This window comes from Columba livia, chromosome 11 (assembly GCF_036013475.1).
Source record: "Columba livia isolate bColLiv1 breed racing homer chromosome 11, bColLiv1.pat.W.v2, whole genome shotgun sequence".
NCBI classification, from domain to species: domain Eukaryota; kingdom Metazoa; phylum Chordata; class Aves; order Columbiformes; family Columbidae; genus Columba; species Columba livia.
The window spans coordinates 10926685-10949927 of record NC_088612.1 but is presented as its reverse complement, the minus strand read 5'-3'; the positions used below and the strand labels follow the sequence as shown (position 1 = coordinate 10949927).

The following is a 23243-nucleotide window of genomic DNA, read 5'->3' as shown; positions in this document are numbered from 1 at the left end:
GCTGCTTGCCAGCGCTTGCGCTTGTCTGCAAAGGCCAGGATGAGGTGTCCTGTCGTTCCAAACACAGAGGGCATGTCAAATACATACCAAGAAAAATAGCCAGAGGATAATTTTCTCATCTCAGAAAATACCTGGGGTGGAGCTTGGCCATGGGAAAGCGGCCAGCTGCCCGGGTGCTCCTTCCCTGCGCAATCCTAGGCACACACACCGTGTCAGGTTGTGCTATTTGGGACATTCCTCATCTACCTGGGATGTGCTACCTGCACCAAGTCCCAGCACAGCAATCTAGACTTCTCTGAAACAGCCATGTCCCGGGTATCTCAACTCCACCTTTGATTATTTCAGTGTCTTTCAGTGCTCAGAAATGGGTATTTGCGGGATATATCAGCGAGGGACAACTACAGGGTGATTTTTATGGTCTTGTCACTGAAGCACAAACCACTTTATAAACCCCACAGCCTTACCCTCCGCTGAGCAGCAATTTTTGCGTTTGCAAATACCCCTTCTGTTGGCTCTACTTTCACAGGGGTGCCACATTTTGAATTTACCCCAGACCCACATGAGGCAAGTGAAGAGAAAATCAGCTTTGTTTTCTATTTAAACAACGCCAGAGGCAAAGACGCTCTCAAACAACGAGGTTATCGCCTTTTCACAAGGTGCTTCATGGCCAGAAGTACTGGCCACAGGTATTGGCTGTGTCAATAAGCACCGGGCACCAGTTTTATCACAAACTGCAAGGGGAAATCAGAGGGGGAACCAGAGCCTCCTGTCCTTGGCACATCAGGATTCCTCGCCATCAGGCATCGCGCATTGCGGGAAGCACAAGCATCTGCCCCGCACCATGTGTCACTGTGCTGCCTCTGTTTCTTGCTATTAATATTTGTGTTGAAGGTATGACAGTCATTTTCCTGACAACCTGCAAGAAGAAAAGATACTCCAGTCTTCCGACTGCATGTATATATAGATACCTGCTGTAGTACCATCCATATGTAGCGTGCACCATATGCTGTGAGTTCAACGTGGTCCAGCACGTTTGCTGTTATACATAACAAATACCTCAAGCCTTGCCATGATTCAGTGCATTATGCATGGGAGCCATCTGGTCCCGTAGCTTAAGAAGCAAACTGAAAATCTGATAAAAGCACAAACAGTCACAATGAGAGAGACTGAAAAGATGTGTTGGTATTCCAAGCAGGGATCCCCTTCCATGAGAGCTAAACCCATCACTCATTGCCTCTTTTCTGCTCCTTCCTCTGGAAAGCTGCGGTCAGACAGGTTGCACTCTCAGCTCTGTGAGTACATGCACCTTTTGGATGCTAAAAATGCTTTTTTTGTGCTTGATCAAACCTTCTGGGACAAGATTTTTCTCAGTAGCCAGCTGTGCAGTGAGCAAGATGTGCAAGATGTTTGGAGCACAGCACATTTGATGGAGCTCGGTGGTTGAAAATGCACTCTCAGTTACGATTAGTCATTAATACTGTCTCACCACTGTGCAGAGTTACATCTTATTGTAATAAGTGATGGTCAAAATTGTTAATGTTGAACAAATCGAGTAGGATTCAATTGTATTATGCATATTGTTGTAAGCAGTAACTGCGCTTGTGCAAGTTTGATTATATTTTGTAGAACCTTGTAGTAGTAGTTAAGCCAATGACTGGATTGCCTGGATGGTGCCACAGATAACAGGACTCCCGGATGGTGCCACAGATAACAGAGCGCCCGGATGGTGCAACAGATAACAAAGTTCCAGAGACGGAAATTCCCAGCATGTGAACGAGCTTATAACATATATAAGCACACACGAAAAGTTGAGTGGTGTGCCTGTTGGCGGAACTGAGCTTTCCCCGGTCACCCAGCGCTGTTTTGCCTAATTACCGCTTGCTAAATAAAATCGATTGATTGGCTCAAAATCGATTTATTTGCTCTTATTTATAACATTATGGCTCTGACAGACTGAAAGAAGGCCCATTTCAGTTTGCCTAGATGTTCTCAGCCCTAGAGATGTATTTTGGAGGGACTGGAGCACCAGAGGGGCAACAAGGAACTTGGTGCAGGGATGGGGTAGAGTTTGAGTTGGCTTGGATTTAGAGTTTGTGTATAACTTGGCCAGGACACTGGGTTACTAAAACTGGCTTAATTAGATTTTGGAGACAGACCAGCCTTCCAACATCCTGACCCTGGTTTCTGATGTTTGGAGGGCACAGGGAAGGAAGGCAGAGAGAGATGCCTGGTTTAGTAAGTCTCTGCAGGGAATGCACACGCTTCAGCCAGGTACACATTTGTTTCCTCTGACACCGAATTAATGGGAATTGATGTATTGATTCTGCAGTTCTCCTAAAAATTGCTTCAAGTTCTGGCCTGTTTCCAAGCTGGTTAGATGCAATGCGCACACAGTTCGAGACAGATATTTAATTATTCTAATATGAATACGGTTTAAAAAATTCAGTTCCCTGTGAAATCCAGAAGACAATAGCATTATGATCCTGCAAATAATGCAGCCATTCCTGCTTTATATAGCCTATTTTCATGCCCAGCTCCTCTTTTTGGCTTAATACAAACAACCCCCTCAAAAATCACAGAATTATTAAGATATTTCCCACTAGTACAAATTCATTCAGTATTTTTCTTTTTCTTAACCTGTTTTAGAGTACACTCTTCAGAGCAAATGCAATATGCTTTGGATTATGGTAGGGCTCTACCAAAATGAATATACTATCACCATCACTACTATTATTATTAACATTATTATTACATTACAATTATGATAACCTGAGACAGTAATTTTCCAGTCTCAAGGATTAAAGTCCATTGTCTTTGTGGATATTCCCATATTTAACTAACTAAATACTGCCAAAGTATCCATCTCATACACTGCATTTGTGGACTATCAGAACATCTCTGTGCCAGGTGAGCTCCTGGTCCTAGATAGAGAAATCATCTTGTATGAGGGACAGAGTAAGAGTCTTGTTTTCACTTTCTTTGATCACTGCGTCTCCGCTTTTATGATCTCACTAGGAAAGTTACTTGAGGTTTATTTTGAGTGTCAGCATGACTCCTGCAAATGTTTGAAGTCATCTTTGTATTTCATTTATTTTCTGGCAAAGCAGCATCCATCTGCAGTGTAAGAATAGAGCATATAAAAAAACTGCGTATGACTCCAAAGCACAGAACACAGAATTTCTGCACAAAATTCTCTTCTTGGTTACACTTACATAACCTTGAAGTAATGTCTTCATCTTTCTTGTTGTTACTCTGAAACCCATTTTCATTTCGTTGCATCAGGCCCAAAGGATCTACCATATACGGATAAATCCGATTTCATCACAACTGTTGTAATTTCCTAAGCAAACTTACAATCTCAGAGGAAGTACCTAAAGAAGCATTTACAGTACATGGGCCTCAATACTCTAAGAAATGTGCTGCTCTCAGTTGTTCTCTGTTAGTGGTTTTCCATGCAAATAGAAATATGATGTAGGTGCAGAACTGCTGAAATGACTGGAGCAGAGGTTTCCTGTGTATACACAAGCAGAGAATCTGCACTGTCATTTTTAAAACATGATGTTTGACAGCTCTTTCTTTAAACAAAGAAATAGTTGGCCCTAAATTGTTTGTTATTTATTTTGTATAACTCTGTTCCTTGGCTGTCCACACTATAGAAATGCTGTCATGCTACAAGAAGACAGATTGTCCGGACTGGAAGCCCCAGCCCTGATTCAGGGAAGTACACCGTTTCCTTACAATGATGATGATGATTGTAACTGCTATTCAGTATACGGTGCGATTATTTCTGGTGTTTAAGACAGAACAAAACAAAGCAAAACAAAGCAGTTTTGGAAAGGAAAACAGAACGTTCGAAAAAAAACATAATTGTAAAATAGGAAGTGGTTGACCTTCAGGAGATAACTCCATCTGCAGCGTCTGCTGTCCAGTGTTTGTAGACAAAATGGAAAGAAAAAAATCCCATTAAATATCCCAATACTCCTTTACAAAATAATGCACCTCCTTTTCTGTAGGTATAACATTTTACATGTCCTGTGCAGCAGCTGCTGGTGTCAAAGGCCAAGCCAGGCGTACATGGAATGCAGAGCCTGAAGTTTTTCAGCGGTCGCTGAAGGCAAAACCATCTAAAGCTGTAGCAGATGTTCATTTGCTTCCTGTCTGCTTATCAGCCCTGCAAAGACACTTCAGTTTTGTACTTGTTATGCCAAGGGTAACTATGGAGATCCAACACAAGCTGCGCAATAGCGATATGCTGAATCGTTCTTTACGTATTTGGTTATGAATGATCGAGCAAATATTATGGTTTCTAAGAACTCCCTCAATTTTTTCCATATGTACATTAGTCATTTTCCTCGCATGACAAGAAAATGACAGTGTACAAAATAATTCAAGAAGTACTGCATTACTGCAGCTCTATAAAGGTTAATTTAAATATCATTAATGAATTGTTGGTCATTGGCCTTTGCAGTTTGACCTGCCTTTTTGACTGGGATGGTTGTTCAGGAGGAGTCCATACAACACATTTATCTTACACCAATGGTGATGTTAGGTACCAGCTTTAGGCTTCAGGAAAAAAAAAAAAGGGTGAATTAGCCTCTGCTGGGTGACATTTCTGTGGTGAAATTCTTCACCAACCATTTCACATCCCTTTGTATAACAGGCAGAGTGAAGATGTTAGTTTGGCCCCCGTGTGTTCAAGTTTTATATGTTTTTTCTAGTACACCATGAAATAAGGAGTGGTATATCTCAACCAACTCTAGTCCTCCGAGGCCTTGAATACGCTACAGAAGAGAGTTCTTAACTGCCAATTTAAAAATCATTTACCCTAAACATTTTTTGTTGCACCTCAGCTATTTTAATTCCTATTTATATTCATTATGAGCTCCTGTAAATTATAATTTTAGTATGAATGACTATATGCAAGTGTTAAAGCATTATTAAATCTATTTCAGGGCTTTGAGCTGGTTTCATGAGACTGATTTTCACACTGATGCATTTAAATTTATATGCATTCCCTGTCCAGGTAGGACCCAAGTCGATTAACTTTATTGCTTAATAGACAGGAGTTCTTTTTCCTTCATGAAATAGAAGAAATAAAGAAGTTTACATAAATCCTAGTACTGATGTTTGTGCTTTAAGGTCTTAACAGCAACAGAAAAGGATGGTTTGGGAATGATTCCTGTTGACACTGGAACCCAAAAGTGGCAGCTTTGACCCACCACTGGTGAACATGGTTACAGATATTCCTGCGGGAAACAAAAGGTTTCAGAGCAATAATGGCTCAGTGGTGTTTGCCTCCTTTCATTTAATGCTCTCAAGGAAAAAGAGCACTAAGTAACCATTATTGCCACTTTTAAGATGTTGATGGCATTGCAAATCTGCGTTGACCTGGAAAATGCAGATAGTGAGCACAGTGGTTCCTTGAGTCATTGTTCTACTGGTAAAATCTGGGGTATTATGGCATTAAGGCCCGTGTCCTCAAAGGAAATGAAGCACTTTGGGACAATTGGTTCCAGGGGAAGTAGGTTATATATATGTATTCTTTTGAGAAAATGAACTTCCATATGAAAGCTGTAGACCTAAAATTCAGTCACCTTTCTTTACCCAAAAGCAAGCGATGACACGGCAACATACGAAGCAAAAGAGAAAAGTAGTTGCAAATGAAGATGTGAGGGACTTTATGCAAAGAACAGATTTGCAGGCAAAAATGGAGTTGATGAATGCAGCAATGGAAATTGCCTGAAGCACCTGGGAAAACACCACAAGAAGTACAAAGCTGGAAGAAAAAAGGGGACCCAGGGATTAAATCTGTATGAGTTTGGATCTGAGGCTGGGAATGTGGAGGTGGTGAGCAAAATTCTTTGGGCAGGTTCCTGGAAAGGATGCAGTAAATATATTCAAAAAGCAACATATTGTTACTATGACTGGGTAAGGCCTTTTTTCAGTTGAAATATTTGAAAACAGAGGTCAGTATTTAGACTGTAAGAGGTAGCACAGGAAGAAGCAGCATGGGTGAAATGGCTTTACAGGGCTTCATTTTAGTTAAATTAATTCAGTTTAAATAATTAATTCTCTTTTAAATTGACTCTACTCTGCACACTTGACATTTTGGAAAAGCTTCCATTCCCTGGTCTTCTGGTAAATGCTTTTGCATCTGTTTTCCATTGTTTCCTTCTTGAAAAAAAAGAAGTTGTCACTAACAGGAACCATCAGCAGCATGGAACAAATTGACTTGCCAGAGACATTTCCTCCAGTCTCATTATTTATACTGGAAGTATTCTTTTTTGTGTTAAGAGTCAGACCGTAGTTTTTAAAAATTGCCATATATTTAAGATAGTTTTGTGCTGTCATTATGAGTCAAATGCAAACTTGGTTATGTGAATGATAGAATAATTTGGGTTGCTTCCATTGCATCAACATTTGGTCATACGTTTTCAAGGAGGTGATCAAACAGTTTAATTAATCCACTGTTCTTCCCTCATATAGGGCTCCCTACTGCTGCAGCAGAGGGTGTTCCCCAGCTATGAATCAGATAGGTCACTCTCCCTCTTTTGCTATCGGCACATGGATTTTGAGACTTAAGCGGATGAAACTGACCAGATCCATAGTATGATTTGGGACAGCTTGGGTTAAACAAATAGGTTTTGTATTTTATTCTCAAGGTGCTTTGGTTCGTGTCCACTCTCATCTCCTCCATCACCTCCAGGCTGTGGAGCAGTTGCTATGAAAGCGTTCATCTCTAAATGTTCACATTGAAGTGGCAGTGCTGTTACAGCAAAAGAATAAAACATCATTTTGAGTTCTGACCGCACGAGAGGTGTGTTGAGGTTCGGGGTTCCCTGGACCAAACCCTCAGAGAGCTCAAAGAAGGGCAGAAGCTCAGTCTGACCTATATTCACAGTGACTCACCAGTGAGATTTCATGTCATTTCTTTGTTTTGTCCCTGTTGCTCAGCAGTTGCTCACATTTTAAACAAGCACACTCTTACCTAACCAAATCAATAGATGAGCATAATTAGGACCCAAAATAATAAGGCCAGGAGTTGTAATAATATGAGGGAACATTCCGAAGTAGTTATAGAATAAAAGTATTTCAGATAATTAGGAGAGAAATTGGGCAGTGATACAGATTTTAAAAGTACCCAAGATAAAATAACAGATACTAAAAATATCTACATTGAGATGAAATCCTCATGACTCAGTACTCGAGCCAGCCTCCATTCTCTAGAAATCAGTAAGAAAATTGTCCAAACAGGGTAGATCATGGTGTATCGCCTTCCTCCAGCAGGCTTTCACTTACACCTCAAAGAAGTATCTTGTGCTGAAAAAGGGCAGACACAAGTCTGACTTAACAGAGCAATTGCAGAATTTTTCATATATATTCTGTAGCTGTTGCTTTTTTAAAATTGCTGCTTTTATGTTTACACAGAAAAAATTCTAATAATGAACACTCTGGATCTTGAGTGACAAAAGCACTGACAGCAGGGACTGAGATGCATTCTTTTAGTCAACCAGGACACATTTTTAAAGACCTGTGGCTCTCTAGCTAATAGTTGAGGAGTGACAGGTCTAGCTTGCAAATAGAAACATGGAAGTGCCATGTTTTTCTTCTTTTTCTTTTCTGCATGTTTTTACTGGCTGGATGCAAAATTTTGGAAGTACTGTAAGTACTGAAAATATTTTGGAAGAAAGAATTGTTTTGAAATGTATTTTGAAATGCTGTAGAGTTTCAGAAAAGCTGTGTTATGAGAACACCGGCTATAATCTGGGTCAGATTTTCAGTGCAGACGTGTCAGATGCATTTTCTTGGAAAGCCTCCATGGCAGTTAGTGAGAGGAGTGACCCAATGTTTTCTCACCATCCAAAATAACTGTTCTGTTTGGTGATGTCATGTGGATGAAGTGCTGCTTGTGTTTCCAAAGCAGTGTCCTGTTTAAGCTTGTTCGGGAGCAGAGATTTTTCTCTCAGAACAGTTTCAAACAGGGAGTCTCGCAAATCTCTTTGGTACATCTTGACTAATCTCAGTCTGACTTGGCAGTTTTCTGAATTTTAATGACCTGGGTTTATTTCCAGATAATGACTATTTATGTAAATGAGATGTCTTATAAATAAGTACGGAAATCATCCCATAATTTTAATGACAAGCTTTATGGATCAAATACTTAGTATATTAAAGGCAAATGGTGATGTGGATTGTCTTTGAGTTTATTAATGTAGTTATTTTGGTGGTTTGTTTTATTTTAACCTGACTTACGTATGTTGGACAGTGTTTCCTGAACTAAAGCAAGCTATGTACCTGGATATATCAAAGGATATCAGAAAATAAAAATGCAATTTTATCATATAGTGGTAGCAGTAAATACAAATCCAGATTTCAGAATGTTTTTTGTCTGAGAATCAAATAAATCAGTTTTACTTGGAGAATCTCAAATGTTGTTTGGAGATGTTGTTTACTTGGAGAATCTCAAAAATTAGATAGTTTTAAAGTAGTTGTAATCCTTTGCACTTCTATGGCTGCTTCTCTTGAGAATTTCAGTGGTGTTCTACAAACATTAATTAAGCCGAATAGTATTCCTGAGAAGTGGTTAGCTGACAGATATACTTCACTTTAACCCATCATTATATAAATGATCTCTAGAACAAAATACAAAAACTTTAAACAGCAGGACTACACAAGAGTTTAGTGCCTGAAGTAAGTATCTTAGTCAGATAAAACTGCGGGGAATGTTTAGATGCATGGAGTGCAATTACTTGGCTTAGGCATGATTTGAAGGTAAATAAAAGTGCAAAAACTAAGGAATTGAGACCTTTAGTGAAGGCAAGTGTGCTTCTATCTGATGTGAGAGAAGGTACCCGCAGCACTGTAGTATCAGGCGGTGTGACTCCGGATGATGAATGGGACGGATCCAGAGAAAAGCCTGCTGTTTGCAGAAATCACGTCCAGACAGGCCAAAGAGCATGGGACCAAATCGAACGGTTACGGCTGATGCACGAGCAGCAGCAACAGCAGTTCAGTCCTTACTCTCACCCCTAAGGGTACAAGGGCTGCTGAAAACAGCAACAAAGCAGCAGTATTTGTACATTTACAGCCCGAGACTGGTATTTTTGCTGGCAAATCTGCATGCATAATTTCCTTCCTGATATTACTCCACAAAGAGAGGCTTTTGTTATTTTGCTTTACCGATGAGAGCAATGCTTGAAATGGATCAGTGCTGGAACAACAGGTTGGTTTTGGTACATGCATTAGGACTTGGGCCATCCACAAGCAACCCTTTCCCAAAAAATCCACTGCAAATATTTGTTTCGGAGCTTCCAGTGTCTACAGGGAAAGCTATTCCAGAAATTCCAGCTGTACATATTTATTTGCCTACTGACGACAGAAGAGGAATGGCATCACTTATCTGATAACCTTACATGCAGCAATGCAGCAAAGCACAACGTTAACTGTTTTCTCACCAATTAATACCAACAGCCACCTCTTATCATTCAATACCTGATAGTTGCTGCAATGCCTTGTGAATAGTTTTAGCCTTCACTGAGGGAAACTTCAGGATGCACAGTCTAAATTCTCAGATGCACAGTCTGAAATCCTGAGGAAGCAAATCAGCACTGGAAAGGGAAATGATGACAAGTTTGCATCAGATTTTTATTTATAGAAATGACTTGGAGATGTTTGGGTCTTCTCTTTGGACACGTTGTATTTCCTTTTTGTTTCACAGCATTTCTGTGTTTCTGGGACTACGAACTCTCACATAAATACTGGCAATAAATCCTTGCTGAGGAAATCTACCTGCTGGAGAAAAATCTGTTCATTTTATCCAAGTGGAATGCCTAGATACTGCAATTAGACTTTATCCTTACTCACATACAACAGTATTCTTTATTTGTATTTTGTGAGTTGTAACTCATGACATACATGACTCTGACACCTCATGATCCCCCCCTGCAGAGCTTCTGCTGTGTTCAGTGGCCTTTGGATCAGGCCCTGTGTTCACTTCATTTCCCCATATTTTTAGCTGCTCCAGTAAGTTCTTTATCTGGAGGAGGGTCTGAAACCTTTTTTTTTTTTTTTTTCCTGCATATATGCATTATATTCTATCACTTCTTTTATAATTTATAATCAGTAGTTTCCCTGGAGTACAAAAACCTTTTCAGAAATACTATACTTGAAGCAGTGAAAGGAAAGGTAACTGCACTGTTGTACTGCTGCATCATAATATTTAAGTACTTCATTATTTCATAATCTGTCCTAGAATTTAATCAATCCAATCAGGGACGGTCTCTTTATGTCAAAAGGGATAAGTTCCAGATTTTCAAATATGCATATTTAAAAAAACCCCACAAAGATGTTGCTTCATTTCCAGTGTGATTCCAGCTTGCCAAAGGCTCCATTTCATTGTGTAACCCTCTGGATGTCGATCCATTACTGCACCGTAAAGTGGGTTACTGACAGGGTAAAGCAATTCATGCTCTGAAATGCAGTGTTGTTTTGCCAGTTACATGGTTTATAATTATCCATTATCATTACCTTTAGAGTTATTTTTACCCGGGTTACAGATATGCCATATCTCTTTGAAAGATGTTCTGTTGGGTTCTTTTGGAGCCACATTCTTCCTCCCACAGATGTCAAGGAACAGTGCACATAGCACAGCCAAGAGCATTCAAAAGGAACGAAACTGGTAAGAAAATGAACAGATTAAGCCCCAAATTGCATACTTAAGATACAGAAGTGGTTTTGCCTATGGAAGCCAGTCTCTGCCAGGAAATACTGTGAATAGTAATATCTTCTTTTTTGGGTTTTTGAGCAATGCTGAAGCCTTATGAATGATAAATAGTCAAATTTCAATCCTGGGACAAACTCTGCTAAAACCATGTCCTGGGACAGGGAAGTTCTCCCTTCCATTCCTGGCTTAGTCACTGACCACCTGCCACTTGTCCTCTGCCTTGCTTGAGTTTACCCATACGTAAAATGCACTTAAAATAAGCTAAACCAATACTTTGAAAATGGCTTTAGTGCCACAAGCTGGAAATGTAGGGTTGCACCATGGAACAAAAAAAAGGTTGTGGTTGCCAGGCCATAGAAACCCTGCACATCTCCCCAGCTGCACTCCTGGGCAGGCTAAATCTGGCTGAGAGTGCTCCACCCTGCACACGCCAGGCAGCAGAATACCACATTTAGCATGCTTGATGCAGCTGTTAACTTGTTTAATTAACTTACTGTGCACAAGAAGAATCTGATCCAACACTACCTGAAACTAAGGGGAAGACTTGTGTTGATTTAATGATCTTGGGGTTGGTATCTGTATACATGGGGCTGAAGTATACGTGGGGCTGAAGTCCCCATGAAGGGAAAGGCTCTGACTGACACATGGACACATTTCTGTGCCATGAGCCTGCGGGAGCTGGGTACACAGTAAATCTGCACAGTAATGCTATTCACTGGCACTGCCCCTTATTGAGTAATAAATACAGCACTATACTTATTGATCATAGAATCATAGAATCATTTTGGTTGGAAAATACCTTTAAGATCATTGAGTCCAACCATTAACCCAGCCCTGACACTACCCCGTGTCCCTGAGCAGCTCATCTCCATGGCTGTTCAACCCCTCCAGGGATGGTGACTCCACCACTGCCCTGGGCAGCCTGTTCCAATGCCCAACAGCCCTTTGGGGAAGAAATCGTTCCCAAGATCCAACCTCAACCTCCCCTGGTGCAACTTGAGGCCGTTTCCTCCGCTCCTGGTGCTTGTTCCTGGGGAGCAGAGCCTGACCCCCCGTGGCTCCAAGCTCCTTTCAGGCAGTTCAGAGATCAGAAGGTCTCCCCTCAGCTCCTGTTCTCCAGGCTGAACCCTGAGGTCCCTCAGCCACTCCTCACAGGACTTGTTCTCTAGACCTTACACAGGAAAGCTTTGCAGCTCGATCTGAGTCAGGAAAGGTGACTTCATAAAGGTGATGACAAGCTAATAATGAAATTTAATATTGCAATTAAAGGTGTTGCACAGCCAAGAGAGAGAGAATGAGTAGCAGGTAGGTCAGGGAGAGAAAGCAGAGGAGGTTTGGTGGGACAGGGTGGGAAGAAGGGGGAGATGTAAGAACAAGAAAGACAGGACAGAGATAAGTGCTGTGTTAGTTGTGAGGGCAGGATTGGGCTGAAACTATTTTGTTTGGTGTTTTTATCACGCCTTGCAGGGTGAGATCTGCATTCCCAACTGCTATTTGTTGACATTGACACAATAAGTAATTAAATGCAGATAAGTCCTAGAAGGACAGAAATGGTGGAGGGAAATAAACAGGTTGGGCTATGAACAAACAGTAAATCAAAGACATCTACGCCAAGTTTTACCTATGATGTGACCTGAAAAGTATTAAAACCGCCACAGAATGTTTAAGAATTACGTTTCTGTAAAACCAAAATTTCCATTATAAATAGTCAAGAATATTTTAATGGTTATGAACTCAAACTCTGCGAGGTGAACTATTTGTACATCAGTATGGAGATTTTACAGGCAGCTGAAAAAATACTCTCAGAAGTAGGAACGGACTCATTAATCTTGGATGTTAACACTGAAGCCTAAAAATTATGCCTACATGAAAAACTAGCAAGGGCAGAAAGCAGAGAATAGCTTGAATATCAAAATTACTAACACGAGCCAGAAGATGGACTTAATTATTGTTATTTATTTGAAAAACATTTCCAGGGTTAAAATATACCAGAAACTGTCAAAGAATTTAGAAAAGTTTCTACCAGTATATGATATAATCTAAGGGCTCGCTACAGAATGCAGACCAGCGTGCTGCAAAAAGTAGTGAGGTTCTGGATCTCTCACTTACTGTATATTGAGAGAGAAAACGCTGTTATGGGTGTGGCTAGAAACACTTTTTACTTAGAAATACGAGGAATGGGCAATGTTGTTCCTGTAGTCCCTGCCTGGGACGGCGCTTTGACACATTCCTTAGTCAGTATGCTGTCTGTTGAGAAAAAAAGAGACAGGCTCAGCTCACAAATATCAAACCTGGCAGCACGAAGCTGTGGCTGCATGTGCAGGCTTGCACACGGGTGCTCCTGCCTGGGTAGACACCGGCTTGTGTCAGCTGCTCCATTTTCTACATGGGAGGCAGGATTTCTGCTATCAACAGTCATGTTGAGAAGAGCCTTGGAGGGGAAAAAAAGGTCATATTTTGTACTTTTTGCTTTTATATTTGGTCGGATTTTTCAGAGGGATGAGGTAAACCAATACAGGAGGTTTTAACATACTTAAGCATTTACAGTCCAAAATGAGAACTGGATATGATTTTTTGTCTCTTGATAATGAGCCACATTTAAACTCTTAAGCCAAACATCCAGAACCTAGTGAAGCTTGAATTCAAAGCCAAAATTGTATGGTCGGAGCCTATCCCTAAACATCACTTCAAAAATAGCGCACGGGTATAAAACTTTGAAAGAGAGGGTTTCAAACAGAGTTCCAGAAAAGTAGTATTTGTGCGTCGGTACAAGCAGGAGGGCTCATTTTGTTGTCCTCAGCAACATCTTGACACGCCGCACTAATCTTAGCCCCACGCTCTTAAAAGATTATTTTTGTCTCGGGTTCTCTCCTAGTCTTTGATGCAACAACCTGGTGCGGGTTACATCAAGCCTGCAGAAAATCCCTCCTTTTCTCTCCTCCCTTGTTTTCCAGACAGCCGACAGCTCCTCCGGGTCCTGCCGGCGGGCGCCGCAGGTGAGCGAAAAAACCGGCATATTTGGCCCGGAGATTAAATTCGTGTTTAAATTAAAAGGTGGTGCCAATGGGCGGGAGACGCTGTAGGGCGGAGTGTGGGGGTAGAGCCGAGCCCGTGGTCTGTGCAGAGGGGGTTTCACTGAAGGGGTCCTGCTCCCCCCTCACGGTTCGGAGCCGCCGGCGCCTCGCCGCTCCCTGAGGAGGGAAGGCGGGAGGCGGCGGCCTCCGGACCCGCCCTGTGAGAGGGAGCCCTCAGAGGCGAGCGGGACAGCCGCATACGGCCGTTAGCAGCGCGGGGGTGCCGGGACTGAGGTTTCACCGCCTCCCGCCGCGGAGCAGCAGGACCCGGTGGCCGCGTTCCCGCGATCACGAGTCGGCGCCCGACCCGCTCCGCTCCGCTCCCCAACCACCCCCGTGACAGCCAAGATGGCGGCACGAGGAGGCGGTGCGGAGGGGAGGGGGGATCCCGTTTGAGACGCCCACACGGCGGGGAGGCGGTGAAGGCGAGTCGGGCTCCGCTAGGATGAGATAAGGGCCCAGGGACCGAGCGCTTTTACCCCCCCATTACCTCCCTTCACCCTCCCGCTCCTCGTCCCCAGGGGCAGGAGGCACCGGCGGCCGTGCCCCCTGGCCCGGGGAGCGCGGCCCCCGCCTGAGGTGAGGGCTGCGGGCGGCGAGGGAGCGCGCCGGGCTGTCAGCGCGGTGGGGCGCCGGGGAGGGGGCGGAGGACGACCGTGTGTGTGTGTGTGTGTGTGTGTGTGTGCGTGTGCGCGTTTCTCCGAGGAGAGATCGCGGAGCAGGCGTTATGGTGAGCCTGGGCCGGCGGGGAACGGGCGTCCGCCCGCCCGCCGCTGTCAGTGCCGGGCGGGGGCCCCGCGGGTGAGGCGCTGAGGGGAGCGCGGGAGCGGCTGGAACTTTCGGCTGGGCCGCGGTGGGAGGCGGGGGGGAAACTTTCTCCGTTTCCACGTCGGCCCCGCCGCGGCGATGGCCGGGCCGGAGGGGCTCAGCCCCTGCCCGGCGTGTGCAGGCGGGCGGCCCTGAGGGCGGCGGAGCGCTGCGGGCTGACCTGCCATGTTACAGAGGCAGGAGCTGCTCGGGGAAAACCCGGCCGAGGCGTGTGTGTGTGTGTTCCCCAAATAAATGTGTAATTTTAACATGCAGCGTGTGCTGCGTCAGCTGGAATTGCACAGGTGGGGTCCAGCCTTGTGCCCTTTTGGCTCCCGCAAGCCTAGGTTATGTGCGCCTGGGTTAATGCGGCGCACTGGAAGTGATGGTAAAAAGTTCGTTTTTATCTTAGTTCTGTCATGACGTCTGCACATAGCATAAGTTGCTGGCCAGGGGATGATAATGTTTAATAACTTCCTAGCGATGGTGGCCATTCTGGAGTAATTTCAACCAGGCTGTGTTTAAAAATCTGCTGCCTCTGAGAATGTCGATTTGCTAAAAATGAGGTCTTGACTTGGCACTTAGTTCTGAAGTTTAATATTTTGTTGAATTAGCTGAGTAGAAGTGTGGTGTTCCGGGGAGCTTTTTACTTCATTTCACAATTTTTTCTGGAACTGTTGCTCAACTAGAGGTTTCCGTAAAGAGTGTTACATTACAGTATATAATCTTTCACTTTCTGAATGATTAAATGCAAATATTTAATCTTGGCAAGTATCTGTGGTGGTTTAGGAAAACTAATTGAGTTAGTGTAGCCAAGGAAGGCCGAGGGGGAGTAAATGGATTATTTCTGGTTTCTGTGTGTAGCATACAAGTCTTACTTTGTAGGAGTCTCCCCTTTTTATTTTATTTATCTTTTTTTTTTAATTATATATCTAGAGTATTGGTGTAACTCAGACTTGCTTTTAGAGTATTGGGAAGTCTGTAAGCTCATTTAAAATGAATGCTGATGTGGAACTGCATCTTTGGTAAATGAAGCTAAGTTTTTTAGGCATAATAATTACTTGGCATTGGAATGGTTTAATTATCAAAAATAGAGCATTAGGATTTTTGTGGTTAGCTTTTGGGGAAGGGGAAAATTGCATGGAGCCTTATAAACACAACAAAAAAGATTTAGCTTTCTATAGCTTTAAGAGCTTATGTGATATACATGTTTTATTTATTCTGGGAGCATTAGGGTCCAACTGGATGAGGTACTTGCCTCAAGTTTATGAGCAGCTTCTGCTCCTTTGGAACAGAACAGGCTTTTACCCAATGGCCTCTTCTAAATAGTGGATTTACTAGAAATTAGCACAAAAGTCTGGTTCTGCAACCAGTAAGCCAAAAGGCACTATGACTGTTGGTTTTTTTTTTTAAATGCAGGCTTGCTTAGGAATGTTTTTCTAGTATTGAGGATGTTCATATGCTTGAGTTTTCATACTTTTTGTAGCTGTGTGGTCGCAGGTTTCTGGTGAATGACTTGTTCTATATTTTTTACTTAGGTATAACACCGATATGGAGCTTAATGGAATTTCTATATGCATTAATGGCAATATTAGCAATATCGTAGTTACTTTGCCAGAGTTAATTATTAGTTAGTAAAAGCATAAATATTGACATAGCCTGGCACATACTATAGGGCTCAGGTGAGTGTAGCTTATTCAGGTCAAACGTTAGGAACAATGTAAATAACCTGGTCCTGTTTAAGCTATTGGCTTGAAAGGGAAAGCAGAGCAGAGCCCAGCTGGTGCTCTGAAGAGAATCAGGTCTCAGGAAGGTGTCTAACTAATGCTGCTGTTCTGTGTCACTCTTGCGAAGGAAATGTCTGCACCACTGTTCAGAAGCCAATCTGGTAATTTTACATTGAGGGGTTTATTGATTTCTAGGTAAACTCCTGTTGTAGTGTATGATAGCTAGAGGAAAGTGTCTTGTGACTCTTCACTGAAGATGATATCTAGACCAAGCTGAAATAATGGGATCTGTTAATCTTGAGGTTTTAAAAGTGAAAAAAGAAATTTGCAGTGTCACTTAAATATTTAACATCCCTTTTCAATTTCCATCATACTTCTGAGCAACTGGAGTTAATTTTGCAAGTCATAGTAGGTTGAAATGTTTTTTATAACTGGCTGTAGAAAGAGTTGTGCTCATGATGGAATGCTAGCAGGTTGTGGAAGGGGAATAGTACTATAACTACTTAGTCAGAACCTTTCTCAATCTTAAATATCTCCCAAAACAAAGACTTGTAAGAAGTCCGCTTTCTATTCATTGTCCTTTACTCAACTTTGACCTTATTGTTTAAATATGGTGTCAGCATGACCAGAAAGTTGGAGGCTAAAAGGTTGCACAATTTATATTGAATTTTTTTTAAAAAGAGAAGTCAATGTAACCTTGTAACCTTATTTAAACATAATGTTCGAGGTACTGGTGATTTCCAAGTATCTTGCTGTCTGACAGACTGTTCCAGTAGCTCAGGTGTTGATACTTCTGTAGCTGTGGATTTAAGGGATTTGTTCTGAATTTTCTTGGAAAAAAAACTGTAATACTTCTTAAAAAGAGGGAGAAAGGACCAAAAAAGACACCAAAACAATTTCTGTTTAAGTGCCTTCACAAAATATGAGGCAATTTATGTGAACTGGTGTGTTTCCAGCATGATTCTCTTGTTTGTTAGAGGAAGTATTTACATCAGGTTTCTCTGTGATGTATTGAAATCCACAATCCCCCTCCAGAATCAAACCTTGTCAAGATGCAGCACATTTGAAGAAAGTTTGTTGAGCTTGCACAAAAAGCAAGGGTAGAGATGTGGTTTGGAGGGCTGACTTGTTCTTGTCCCTCATCCTTCTGCTGTAGTCTCGCTGGGTGGTCTTAGACAGGTGCACAGAAAAGGTGTCAATTCCCTCATGTAGCAATTCTGTATATAAAGAATAAATGCTATTGCAAGCACAAATCATGATGGAAATATTATGCCATACTAAAAGCAGCAAAGCTAAAGCCAGTTATGTCTTGCTGAGGATAGCTAACAGGTTGGAGATGAATATGTATAAACAGTGAATGCATCACCATTGTTCAACTATTTAAAATCAGATAATTTCTAACAGTGGTACTGACCAAGTAATTACTTAAAGTGAATGCAATTCTTAGCTGTATTGCATAGTAAACCTTGGATATTTTCTGCTGTACTTCAGTCCAGCCTCAGTCTATGCCTGGTCTGGAATCTTGGTCTATGACTGATCTGGAGATACTCTGCTCATGTATATATGCTTATAAAGTGCCTCCACAGAGCACAGAGTCAAAATTAAAGTGTACAGTGAAAGCTATGTGAGTCAGTGATGGTGAGAGGTTTGATCTATAGCAGTCATTTTAGTAGCAGTCCATGATGCAGAAAAAGTCCTTTGTAGTTCCCTAAAGAGCTCAGAAACAGTACCGGGAGGACATTGTGGAGAAGTGGAAATGGCAGACTTCAGAAAGTGTGGGCCCTACTTTTTAAAGTGGTATTTTTTTACCTTTTCAAAGTGTGCTTTCATGTATTAGATACAGTTACTGTAGAGGTAGAAAGAAATTGCAGTAAACAATCATGGGGCAGACAGAGTGAAAGAAGAAGGAACTGTGGTATAAAAATAGGATGCAAAGAGTAAGGAGGACTGTTAGAAGGTAGCTAGTTATATCCTCACTATTTGGTTTTTACTTAAAAATTTGGCTTTTTAAAAATTTGGGTCAAAAAAAGTGATTAATCCTAATTAATCAAATTATTTCAATTTAGCCATCTGAAATAAAAGTTGACAAGCAATGTGTTGTATAAGTTGTATGAACATATAGGCAAATGAAGAAGTCCCAAGAGGAAACCCCCACTTTTTTTGTGTGCAAGCTTTATACAAAGAGAAGGGGATTGTGAGCTGCACTCCTGATTTTTGGTTTTGTCTTAGGCCTGCAAGTTTCTTCTGAAGCTCAAGAAGTGATTCTAAGCTGTACAAGTAAAACCAGAATCTGGTCCAGCCCCCATAGTTTCTATATGTCAGCAAGTTTGTCTGCATGATATTTTGACTTTAAACTTGGAGCAAAAGAGGTGATGCTGGTCAGATCCTGCAAGTGCAGAAGTAATCAGGCTCAGCACAGGACTGCCAGTTAAACCCTGATACTGGAGCAGTGTTCTAACAAATTGTACAGTTGCCTCATGTGCTGAACGCCTGTTCAGGACAGTGAAGACTTCATTACATAGAGTGCCAGGAGCAAACCCTTCTGTGAGTACTTTTCTCCTAATATTTAGCACATAAAGTGACTGTCCCAAACTCAGCATGATCCAGCCTTTCTTTGAAGGCTGTGGTTATTTAATAATTTTGCTCCAGAAGATGAGGAAGAGGGTTTAAGATATGTCTGTTTTATGTTACAAAGAGATATTTTGAGCTGGCTCTGGAATCCTGAAGCAGTAAGTTCTATTCACATGTCATTACGCTAATTTACTGTGATTATCAGGCGAGAACACTAGCTTAATGTTGCTTTATATTGCTCCGCTAGCTAACCTAGCTAGGAAACTTTCACAGCAATGTGTTTTAGTAGATAGATAAGTTTGTAGCTCAACTGGTAGCAGTACATCCACCCTTGTTTTTCTGTAGAAGGTGAGCATTTTGCTAACTGGATGTAGAGATTTACTAGATGCAGGAGGTATTAGTGTCATCTCACCATTAAACCTTTCCAGTGTGGTGTAGATCATCTGCAAATGGCAGTTGCAGTCTCTACATGACATCTGCTCAGTTTTCTTACCTTGCAGGACATTTTTGCTGGACAGAGAAAGAAAAAAATGTCAGATGTTCCAAGTCACAGTTAAAGTGTATTTTAAAATGTAACAAACATGTTAGAAACAATTCCCATGGGTCTTTCCTTCCACCACACCATGAATTCAAAACATTTATTTGGGTAGAGAATGGCTTCAAAACTAAACTGAGGTTGTCATGTGTGTCCAGATGTGGCTGGGTAAAACAAGTCCTCTTCTGTCACTCTTGGTTGATGCACTTTGACATTTTTGGTGACAGATTTTGCTTTTGAAGCTCAATATTGGAAGATTCACTGTTTTCATTTGCTTTTATCTGCTGCACCAAGGAAAACAGAACATTCTGTTTGGGGCAGTTCTCTGTTTAAAAAGTTGTTGTACAATAAGTGATTGTACAAAAACCACGGACTAACTGGCCTCCTGAACTGTGTTTAGGGTGAAGTAATATTTACATTTTATAGTGCTTACCTTGGCTTCACTCCCCCTCATTTACTATAAATTGTTTTCTGTATCCCTCCCTACAAACACAATTGTACTTCAGAAATTGTTTCCGTTGTTTGGTTGTGCTTTTTGACCAGGAATACTGTAATTTAGAAAGGAAAGTGGAAGTTTTGAAACTGGCCTTCTTAAGATTTGTCTCTGCCATGATTCTCATGGGATACTTGAACAGGGATTGTGCTGTGCCACAACTGTAACAATCACCTAAGCAGCCTGTGCCTTGTTAGACCCTCTTAGTAAATGCTTTGATTTTATTGAGACTAAAACCAGCAACAAAGAACAAACAAATGGAAGATTTGGTGGAGGGTACAGAAGATGTAGAAGATGCCTGATCTCTCCCTCAGGGTGAATTCTGCTCCATCCCACCCTCTCTGCCAGTTACTCTGCTGCCTCCTCTAAGCTTTGACACTCTAGATTGCCAGTTCTCGTTCACTGACTGCAGCCATCCCACTGAATCTAGACTAGCCTCTGAATTTAGGCCTATTTTTTCTTCTTAGGTATTGCAGTTCTTGGCCTGCATTCCTATTTTCTGCTCCCAAACTCATGGTCTTGTGTTCTGTCCCTGCACTCTTATCCAGCACTTTTCTGCTTCCCGGGCACCTCTTAAAGATCCTTTGTTACCACGTTTTCTGAGCTCTCTTGGTTATCTCCTCAGCAGTTTGGATCTCAGGTTAACTATGAGTCAGTACAGATGATTGTGAATGGGCCAGCAAAAAACTTGATAACAATTCTGGTCTAGTGATGCAGGGGCAGAATAATGTTGGGGTTTTTCTTTTTCTGTTGTCAATTTTATATGCCACTATATTTCTTAGCACTAGTATTGCTATTGATGCAACACCGAAGGGAGCTTAGTGGGGGCAAGTGATTTCTTGTTAATTACTGTGTTGTTTAGCATTATTGAGTGCAGATATATGCAATAGAGTCTAAAAAGTAATGCAATCGATCACTTTAAACTTACTTGTTAGCAACTTTCTCTGTTACTGCCATTTGTTTAACTTTAGTGGTAGGAAATGTGAAGAAAGTATAGGCAATGTCCTACTGAAAAATAAAAATGCTATGAGAAGTCCTAGTTGTATTGGGGTAATAATGTGGGTCCTTCATGCCTTGTTTCTTGAACAAGTAGATCTTTTACTTGATAGATGGAGGACAACAAACTAGTTGTAAAAATGTTGTACCAGCTCCAGGTACTACAGAATAGAGCTGCAAGTACACTGGCCATGGTTCTCGCTATGTTCTCTGTGATGTGTAAATATATATTTTTCTTTCCTTTAACTCTACTCATTGTCTTTCCAGGTAGTTGACTAGGAAAGATGGTTTTTGAAGTGTCCATGGGGAAAATATTAATGTGTTAGTGCTGCTTATTTCTTCGATGTATTGCAGCTGTACTTGAGGTCTGCAGGTGATTCCTAAAATTATAATTTCTGGCACTCCTTGAAACTTTATATTACAGATCAAGTCATTGGACAGAAATATGTAGTGCTACTGCTGCATATTCTTTTTGTAGTTGTGTGTAAAAATGCATGAAGTCAGTTACTGGAGAGTAACTGCCTATGACTGGTACTGGTCCATAGGGGTGTATGGGTTAGAAGGATGTGCAGCAGGGGCTGGGTTCGCTCACCAGGCTCTCATCCCACCTCCTTGCTCTAGGAGTCATGAACTAATGGTGCTTATTGCTTCTGCATCATCTGAAACAAGTTGTCTTGACCTTTGGGGTTATGCACTCAACCTTGAACTTTGTGCTTCCAAAAATATAATTCTGATAATCTAGTGTAGGGATTTTCCCCTGTTTTCCCCTTCACCTTCAGGAATGGAAGCAAATATTTCATGGTTTGCACAAACCCTCCTGAGATGTTTCTTCCCAGTCTTGCTTATGTTACACTTTGTTTTCTGAAGTCGTCTCACAGTAATCTTCTAAGAGTGTTCTCTGAGTCTTGGCAAATAGAAGCCTCATTTAGACAAGGTTTATTTTTGATTACAGCCTTGCTAGTGCTAATGAGTGTTTCTTGGAGATTGAAGTCTGAGCGAGTCTCCAGTGAAGTATTCTCCTCAATCCCATGGGGGAGAACTGTTGCTTCAAAATGCTTAAATGCAGCACATGCTGCCTGGCTTGCACATGCCTGGGTGTAAAACACAAGTTCAAGCTGCCTGTGTTCAATGTTTAAGAGTGGTTATACTGGTGTTTGCCGTATCTGAAGGAAAACAGTGAATTGTTTTGGCAAGAATGGGAACTGGAATAAGGTGGCTAGATGGAGTACATGTGTATTACTGATTGTGGAGTGAGAAGGATCTGCTTAAATATCAGAATCTTGCAAAGAGGAGCAATGTTTCGAGGTAGACTTTGAAAGGTTATTGAACTAAAAGAGCACTTTGATAGCTGGCTAACACCTCTGAATAGACATGGAAGATATTTATCTTCAGAAAATAGTGAAAGAGTTGAAATAATTCCAAGTGGCTAGCTCACCTGTTCTCTAATGTATTTTGTGTGGGGGGTGTTAAGCATTAAAAGTTGTTTACTTTCTTGAAAATATCAATGCAGCATAAAACTTGATATTTTGTTTCTGAAGTTTAAAATCTGGTTTTATATACTTTTTAAACAGTTAAGTGACATGTAACCTTGTCTTTAGCAAGTGTCTCCTACAACAATTCACAATATTCATTTAATGGGACTGGTGCAGCAGAGTGTGCAGTAAGCTAAGTTTCAACAAAAGTGTATATTGTTTAATTTTTGTTTTCACTGTTTCTATAGGGAATGAAACTTTAACAAGAAGTCTATGTTAAAGCCTGGCTGACAGCAAGAGAGGCAAAGTGTAGAAGCAATGCCCTGATGAAAAGGTAGGGAAAACATTGGTAGAATTTCCAGGAAGCTTGTGTTCAGACTTGGGAGAATTCCTGTAACATTTGAGGCACTTCTGCTTTGTTCCTGGGATTGTTTGCTTGCTATGAAGAAAATACTGGTGAAAAATGGCTTTTCTGTCACTTTTGACAGGCAACTTGGAAGTACAGGGATGGGTGAACATTTTCCCTGTGTAACTGCAGTTATTCACATGTTCCTGAGACTGTTGAGCTCTCATGTGATTTGTGCAGTGTCATGGCTGAGAAATGGTTCTGAGTAGCCACAGTGTGACTGACTGATCCAGTTAACTTCATTTTACTCTTGCATGGCTAGCCTCAACATTTCTGTGTGTTGGCAGCACACTCGAACAGGATAATGCAGCAGTACACAGGAGACTGGAATGCTAGGGGCTGTTAGAACTTTATTGGCAATTTTTAAAAACTTATCGCTGATTTGTCTGTCCGTTGTCTGCTCTTTGGGTGCCCTCAAAGGAAGGAAGTTCTTGGGATG

General features: G+C 41.6%; 1 protein-coding gene across 11 annotated transcripts in view; it reads left to right on the top strand.

Annotated features, from left to right (window-relative positions):
* Positions 1-13700: 13700 nt before the first annotated feature.
* The window catches only part of DENND4A (DENN domain containing 4A), a 46408-nt gene continuing 36865 nt past the window's right edge, over positions 13701-23243 (top strand). For 2 of the 11 annotated variants that reach the window (XM_065075940.1, XM_065075934.1), the window contains exons 1-2: positions 13927-14376; positions 22647-22732. The gene's annotated coding sequence lies outside the window, so the exon portion shown is untranslated. Of the gene's footprint in view, positions 13720-13926; positions 14377-14458; positions 14528-22646; positions 22733-23243 lie in introns of those variants that run through there. The other 9 variants (XM_065075941.1, XM_065075935.1, XM_065075944.1 and 6 more) reach the window with 7 other exon arrangements.